Below are 8220 nucleotides of genomic sequence, written 5' to 3'. Positions count from 1 at the left end.
CGGGCCTCTCACTGTTGTGGCCTCTCCCATTGCGGAGCACAGGCTCCGGACGCGCAGGCTCAGCGGCCATGGCTCACGGGCCCAGCCGCTCCGCGGCATGTGGGATCTTCCCGGACCGGGACACGAACCTGCGTCCCCTGCATCGGCAGGCGGACTCTCAACCACTGCGCCACCAGAGAAGCCCTCCTCAGGTAGGTTTTTGTCTGAATTCTTATTCTCTAGAGTGAAACCCTGCACAATGGAAAGATTTTTCAAGGAGAAATACTTTGTTGAAAAACCGTCCTCATCTTTTCATTTTTTTAATTATTTTTTAAAAGATTTATTACTCATTTAGTTTATTTATTTTTGGCTGTCTTGGGTCTTAGTTGCAGCACGTGAGATCTTTGTTGAGGCATGCAGGATCTTTTGCTGCGGTGCAGGATTCTCTGTAGTTGTGGCGTACAGGTTTTCTCTTCTCTAGCTGTGGTGCGCAGGCTCCAAGGCGCGTGGGCTCTGTAGTTGCGGCATGTAGGCTCTCTAGTTGAGGCTCTTGAGCTTAGTAGTTGTGGCATGTGGGCTTAGTTGCCACACGGCATGTGGGATCTTAGTTCCCTAACCAGGGATCGAACCCGCGTCCCCTGCATTGTAAGGCGGATTCTCTACCACTGGACCACTAGGGAAGCCCCTGTCCTCATCTTTTGAAAGCGTGTTAGTTATGTATTCTGCTGGCAAGGTTCGTTGTGTGTATAAAGCACCACAAGATTTTAACTTGGAAGCTACATTTAACTGCAATGATTATTACACACAATAATTGACAGGCTGAAAAAGACACGCCTTATGCTTGTCTGTAAGATCTGATGGAGTCTCTTAGCGATCACCAAGGGTGCCGTTTTCTTGCTTGGTTACCAAGCAGGAATGAAAGCAGCTTTTATTTGCAAAATATAAAGAACATTGAGTTCAAAATTTAAACAAATGTCTATTGAAAGGGAAAAGAACTCTAAAATATGAAAAAGGGCCAAAAATATAATGTCTACTTAGAATACGACTGATACAGTTCAGATTTGCCTTGCTTTTTCTGCCTGGCTCACTTATTCTGCCCAGAAGCCCCTATTTTATCAGCTGCATGAGCTCATCTCAGCATTTGGTAACAAGAAGAAAAACCCTGTTAGGATGAGCACTACTGATTTTGAAAAGGAAACTGTAAGTGAAAACCTGCCCTTTTAACAGATTACACATTGAAGCTGGCATCTTGCACCTTCGCCAATATACAGAGAAAGAAGTCATTGCTCTTATACCGGGACTTGTGACCATGTCACACCTCAGGACACCGGGCAGATAAAAGTCCAGTACGATCAAGGGCCGAATGAATGCATGGACGACTTGTCCGGCCTAAGATAACCCCACATGTGAATCCCAGCTTTGCCACTTTCCAGCTGTGTGACCCAAGGACACGCAGAGGACGGCCCAGCTGGGGGATGGCTGCTTCACACTTCCTTTGTCACATAAATAAATGGTCTCATCATTTAAGCACTTGTAGTTGGGGATTCTACTACCCTGTGCAGCTAACATATCCTAACTGATGTATTTTTCCTGAAAGAGGCTGCAGTGAGTTCTACTAGGTCTGTACGCTGGGACATGAAGAAATGCCACAGTCATGCAGAAAACCCATCTCAAAAAAGTTCTATCGATTAAAAGGTGACTATTCACTCTGTGAAATAGAACCATTTCTATTCCTACGACTCAATTGTTCACTGTGAACTATTTGGGAATGTTGATGGCGAGAGGTGAGACATATATGCGTGACACATGCATGAATTTGGACAGTAGGAACCTCTGCTGTCCTGCCCTTCAGCTGTTGGTTTTGGCCAATGACTGTCTCCTCGCTTGGGCTGTGGTGACTCTTGCTGAATAATCAGGATGGCGTGGGCATTAGCTCATTTGAGGGCAGTCCTCTTAAGAGGTATGTACCGCTCAGATCCACAGTGAATAGTTATTATTGCTACTTATAATCATAGGGGTTCCCCAGCTTCTGGAATATGCTGGATTTCTCTAGAAACCAGCACAGACTTATTTCCCAGGATTTCCATCTGCATTATCTTAAGCTATAACCTCTACTATATTTTTCTACCAGATGTACGATTAGCAGTGTCAAGGTCTGAGCCTCTTTTATCACATGCTTTAACAAAACTTTAGTGGGACGAGATCACCCAGAAAATCAGAAAAGTCCATCAGCCCTTAAGTCACATTAATCAGTAGAGCAGAAACAGGGACAGTGTCTATTTTTATGACATTGTGGAGTAGCCTTCTTTTTTTCCCAAATTAAAGTCTATGCCTTTGATTGGCTATGTTCCCGTTTTTGGAATTATTTTTACAGGAAGTCTGTGAGGAGGATACATTCCTTGTTAATTACACTGCAAAGTGTTTACCTGGTGGTCAATTACCTAACCATGCTTGTTGAAAGCAATGGAACTGAAGAGTGAAAGTCCTGTATAGATGGTTGCATTCCTGTAGCTCGGGGCAAGTACATTTCAGGACCCGTTTAAACAAGAATAAAATTAAGGGCAACTCACTACAACCAATGACCTTCTGTTCAAAGCATAAAATCACAGCTACAATCAATTATTAGAAATTAAAACAAGAAATGCATCTGTATTCAGCTACAACATGTTACCTGGGTATTTTTAGGGTAAAATTTGAGGAATGGATTCCTCAAAATAAATTTAATCTAAGTGACTGATTTTTTTTTTTCCCTTTCAGCTTTAGCTGAGCGATCACAAGACTTACTGAAACAAATTTTAGGAGAGAGCAGTAATGGGAAACCATAACACTTCTGGCAGAGCTAGAGAAAGCTTATGCCTTAAATAGGTAACCAGAAGTATCAGCATGCTTAATAGCATTAATAAAATTTAGTGAGAGAATTTTGAATTTACGATAGGTATATATAAATTTCCCGAAAGCAGCATCAGAGTACTGGCTAATTAAGCCCATATGGAGAGAAATTTTGTTCATTACCCACTAAATCCAACATCCATCCTGCAATTACATGTCAGATGGGACTGGGTGGGGGACCCAGACCAGGATTCTGGGAGGCACAGCCACAAATCCCCAGCATTTAGAAAACTCGCTCAAAACGAAGGGTGGCGACAGAGAAGGCGACAAACATCTGGACAGATGCGGTAAGATGCTCTCAACCAGTGCTTGTTCAAGAGCTTGTTACAGTGGAGATCTTATTAAAATGCACATTCTGATTCAGTGGGTCTGGAGCAAAGGGTGAGATTCTGCAGTTCGAACAATCTCCCCGTCCACAGACCACTCTGAGTAGCAAAGCTCTAGATGGTTTGCACTTTGGTGGGGTGTGGCGACCCTTTCAGAAAACCCTAAGACCATTTCCCACAATGTTGCTGGGGTACACCGACTGGGTGTACTTGAAGCAACTTCAGAAATATTTCTAATATATTCCAGAAATAATCTAGTCATTTGTCAGATTACCGACGGGGAGCTGACAAACACTTATCTGAGTTTGTTCCAGAGGCTTGAAGGGGCAGTGCCTCTCAGTGAACTGGCTGCTGCGGTTGTGGACAAACTGGTTCCAATCTTAAGACCTTTGCGTTGACCATTTTTTTTCTGCCCAGAATGTGCTGCCCCCAAGACATTCCCATGTTAGACTCAGAGGTATCTTTGGGATCTCAGCTCAAATATCACTCCTCCATAGGCTCTGACCAGCCAACCATTCTCCCCGACATCACCCTGCTTACCTGTCTTACAGCACTCATGCCAATGAAGTAATAAACTGGTGCATTGTCTGTCTCCTCCATTTAGAACAAAGACTTCATAATTACAGGGACCTTCCCTGACTTGTTTTGTCATTGCTTTATCCCAAAAGCCTAGGACAGAGTAAAATCTGGCACAAAGAAGATGCTTACGACCTATCTGCTGTAATGAACCAATTGTTTAACTTTTAAAAAGAGAGGCCAATCCCTGGTGGCGCAGTGGTTGAGAGTCTGCCTGCCGATGCAGGGGACGCGGGTTCGTGCCCTGGTCCGGGAAGATCCCATGTGCCGCGGAGCGGCTGGGCCCATGGGCCACGGCCACTGAGCCTGCGCATCCAGAGCCTGTGCTCTGCAGTGGGAGAGGCCACAACAGTGAGAGGCCCGTGTACCGCAGAAAAAAAAAAAAGAGAAGCCAAGAACAGAATTCCTCAGGAAATCTTTCAATATTTAAATGTTGACAGTAAATTAAAACACAACAAACAAATAAATGCCCCTAAATCAACTGTATGGGCCAAACAAAACATCTGGGAATGGATTGTTGTTTTGTATCCCCAGATCCAGTCCATCATTCTATTAAGCCACATTAAGTCTTGGCATAGAAGCAGGAAGGTACCAAAATCAGAGATTCTAGAACAGGAAGAGGATTTGAAGTCTGAAGGAAATCATGTTTTGCGTCTCCCCTTCTCCATTCCCAGCATACTGTACATGTGTGCCAGGTGCTTCCCTGTGCTGAATTTCGGCTTCTTTCTGATTAAGAAAGAATGTAGTCCCCCACCCTCTAGGGCTGCTTTGAGCATAGTGGTGAAAAATGTTGGTTTATGGTCATACCTGTTTTGCTAATGAATAAGCTCAGCTGAGAATGGGTAGACAAAAAAATGCTTTCCCCAAACGGTCCTATTTTTCTTCCCCTTCAATATAGGCATATTTCAGACTGCCCACCGTGTGAAATGGCGGGGCTGCCGTGTACAACTCCACTACGGGTCATAATGAGAGCCAGCAAGCACGCTTCTGCAGAAATCTCTAATGCAGCATTCTATGTGGGCTGGGTTGGTTCGATGTGTGTGTTCTGTGTATGCATGTGCATGTGTGTTTATGCAAATAATTTTAAAGGGGTGATTCAAGAGAAGGGGTAAAAAGAACCACGATATTAAGAACTTAATACATGCCTGGCAGTGCGCTAGGTGCTTTATGTACATTATCTCAAGTCAAATTAAAAGGCAACACCTATTCCGAACTTTGAGTCATTTAGAAATAGGGAGACAGCAATGACATTCAAAATATGGGACAACTAGTAGAACAAGAGTACCAACCAATTAGACTGGATGTCCAGGCATACCAGCTACAAAGCAGCCTTGGCTGAGACTGGAAATTCAATTTAAAGACACTAAGACTTCACTGTACTTGTCTGTCTTCCTTATATCATGCTTTACCCAAAATGCACAAACTACATATGGGCTGAATAAGGGCAGTGATGATTATAATAATGGCTAACATTTATAGAGCACTTTACCCAGTGCCAGGCACCGTTGTAAGGGCTCTCCATTCTCGACAGTTCTATGAGATGGGGATGATAGCTATTATTTCGCCCATTTTATAGATGAGAAAACTGAGGCCCTGAAAGGCTAAAGGACTTGCTCAAGATCCAGAGGAGCCATTGTTCATGTCCAAGCTGTCTCAATTGCTGGGCTACAGGCTGCCTGTGTTCTATATACTCCTGCCAAATGCTGTACAACCAGTGCAATATTCAAATCAAAAATAATTTTACCTTTTAATTACCCATGCCAGTGGAGATCACTGAAAACAGAAGACATTTATAAAATATTTGGTTTTAAAATAAATGATGGCAGCTTTGCCTTCCTAGTTATTTTTCACCCAGGCTGATCTTAGAACGAGCATGTTAGATGCAGTGCTTAAAATCCAGGCCACGTGGTAGCAAAGCAAGGCAGCTCTGAGGCTTCCAGGTGGTGGGCAAGTCACTGGAGGATACACACTTGCCACAGATAATCCACAAAGTGAATATTCCGTAAGTGGTAATTAAGGGCTGACTATAACATGAGACATTTTCTTTTAGGAGGAACATGGATCTATACACTCTAAGGCCACAAAGCGGGCAACCATCATTTGTTACGCTTTCCAAAAACTGTTTCTGTTCAACTCAAGCATGGGAAGTTCTCATTCTATATAAAAGGATCCTTTAGAAAAATTAAGTCTCTAAGAATAGGGTTTCAAAACAAAAGCGTCCCTGAACCATGGCCACAATATACCTAATGTGATGGTGTTGTTTTCTAAAAATTCTCTTTTTTTGTTGCTGTTGGGGCGTATGGCTACAAACACAAAAGGCTTAACAATTTTTAGGAATGGACTGATATTACGACAGTGTTTTTTGAGTTGCTAGGCAACATCAGAAAACAAATGTCCATGTTCTGAGATCATTCTGCATTTGGTTTCCCCACGGACAGCCCACATGTTCCGTGGCCGGACTCCGTTCCACTTGGTCAGCAGGGGTGGAATATCCCAACTGTGATGCTGATGGTCCGGAGTGGTCAAAAGACACCAATCTGTGTCTGAAAAACCGATCACAGTTTGTTGGCCACCTGGCAGTCAAGATCTGTGGCCAAAGTTTTTGCCGGACTGGTATCGTTTATCCAACTTAAGTCCTACACCTTCAGGGTTCTTTTTGATTTCTTACATCACTTCAGTCAGCTTTCTTTGCAGGTACATTATCTTTTTCTCCCCTCCTATATATCTAAAGGAAGCCCAATTCACTTTTATGGGCAATTTTAACATCTGGGAACATAGAGACTCTTCCTGAGAATTCTTTCTTTGTTTCTAACAAATCACCTTCATCCTCAGAAGACCCATTTCAGATCATCTTTCTTAAGGATATACTGACATTGTACTTTGACAGGTAAGTCTGCTTCCTTCTTTGTTTGATTCCATTAACTATTGAGTCTGTTCTTTTTGAAAAAAAAAATTATAAAGATGATACACATGGTTCTAAAATTAACATCACACATGTAAATACATGCTTAACTGTTAGAAACATGAACTCCCTTCTTTTGTTCTAACTTTTGCCCACCCGATGCACTACAGTTCATTCTTGTAATTCAATCACTACACCTCTGCATGGCAATATGTCACCTCCTATGTAAGATGCACGGCTCATGATACATAGAGAAAAAGACACACCAGTAACACTATTTTCATTTTCTTAAAGTGACAAACAGAATTTAGTGCTTTAAGAACTCCCATCCCTTTCTCCCCCCGAAAAACAATGAAATGGAACAAAATCTTAGATCTGTATTTTAAATCAAGCTCCACCTTCAAGGGCAGGCTGGCCATGACTTACCTAAAAGGACTAGTTCAGTGAGCACAGCATCAGCAGTAATGCTCACCACCTACGCAGAGATGAATCCACTACAGGCCAATTATGAGCGGGTATTGCTGAGGGCCTGATACGTGTGCACCATACGTGATAAGAAGCTGGTTCAGTAACCACCATTTCTATAGCAACGCACACCACTCTGCAGGCTGCATTCTGGGAAGGCAGTTAAAACTGGATCCTGCAATGTAGCTTCACTTGGAATCTGCTTTTATTTCTGTCACCTCATTAGAATGAGAGTCTTCAAGCCACATAACTTATTGTGAAACAGCAGAAACTTTTTGCATAGAGAATCTTAAATCGTGATTTCTCTGCCACTCAAGGTCAGTCAGTCACTTTCAATTCAAACCACTGACCTGGTTTGCTTATTCATAAGTGACCATTCCCCAGGGCACCACCCAGGACATGGAACAGCCATCTGCTGTCCCAGTTACAGGCTAAAGAGAGTAAATGACTGTGAAGCTGAGCTGACACACCATCTCTTACTGTCCAGAAAGCCTCAGCTAAGATGCATTCACCATGACCCACAAAACTGCATCTGCCAGACTAGGGGAGGAAAGCTGCTTCTTTCAAAGGTCAAACTGGCCCCTGAACGTGACCGATAAGGTCACTTTAACCCATCCCCTCAGACACGCCTGGACACCCAGGCCCCAGGCACTGGCACTGTACAACTTTTCAAAAGAGACATCACCTTTAGAAGATCTAGGTTAAAGAAATCTGGTAATTCCTCAAAGGAAAAGACTTACACTCACTAAATAGAGGCCTCCCTTGCACCATAAATCCAGTGGCATTTTCACACGGTAGCTTCAGCAAAATTAGCATTGCCCGTAAATGCAGCAAAAGTTTCGATTCTAATATGTGCAAGTCAGGCTTCTTAAAAAAGTCATTTTTCTGGGCTTCCCTGGTGGCGCAGTGGTTGAGAGTCCTCCTGCCGATGCAGGGGACACGGGTTCGCGCCCCGGTCCGGGAGGATCCCGCATGCCGCGGAGCGGCTGGGCCCGTGAGCCATGGCCACTGGGCCTGCGCGTCCAGAGCCTGTTGCTCCGCAGCGGGAGAGGCCACGGCAGTGAGAGGCCCGCGTACCACAAA

General features: G+C 43.7%; 1 protein-coding gene across 2 annotated transcripts in view; it reads right to left on the bottom strand.

Moving 5' to 3' along the window:
• The window catches only part of FAM171A1 (family with sequence similarity 171 member A1), a 133563-nt gene that overhangs the window by 12925 nt on the left and 112418 nt on the right, over positions 1–8220 (bottom strand). The gene's annotated exons all lie outside the window — the stretch shown is intronic.

This window comes from Lipotes vexillifer, unplaced genomic scaffold (genome assembly GCF_000442215.2).
Source record: "Lipotes vexillifer unplaced genomic scaffold, Lipotes_vexillifer_v1.1 scaffold534, whole genome shotgun sequence".
Lineage (NCBI taxonomy): Eukaryota > Metazoa > Chordata > Mammalia > Artiodactyla > Lipotidae > Lipotes > Lipotes vexillifer.
Note: the sequence above shows the minus strand (reverse complement) of the source record. Positions and strands in the feature narration are given on the sequence as shown.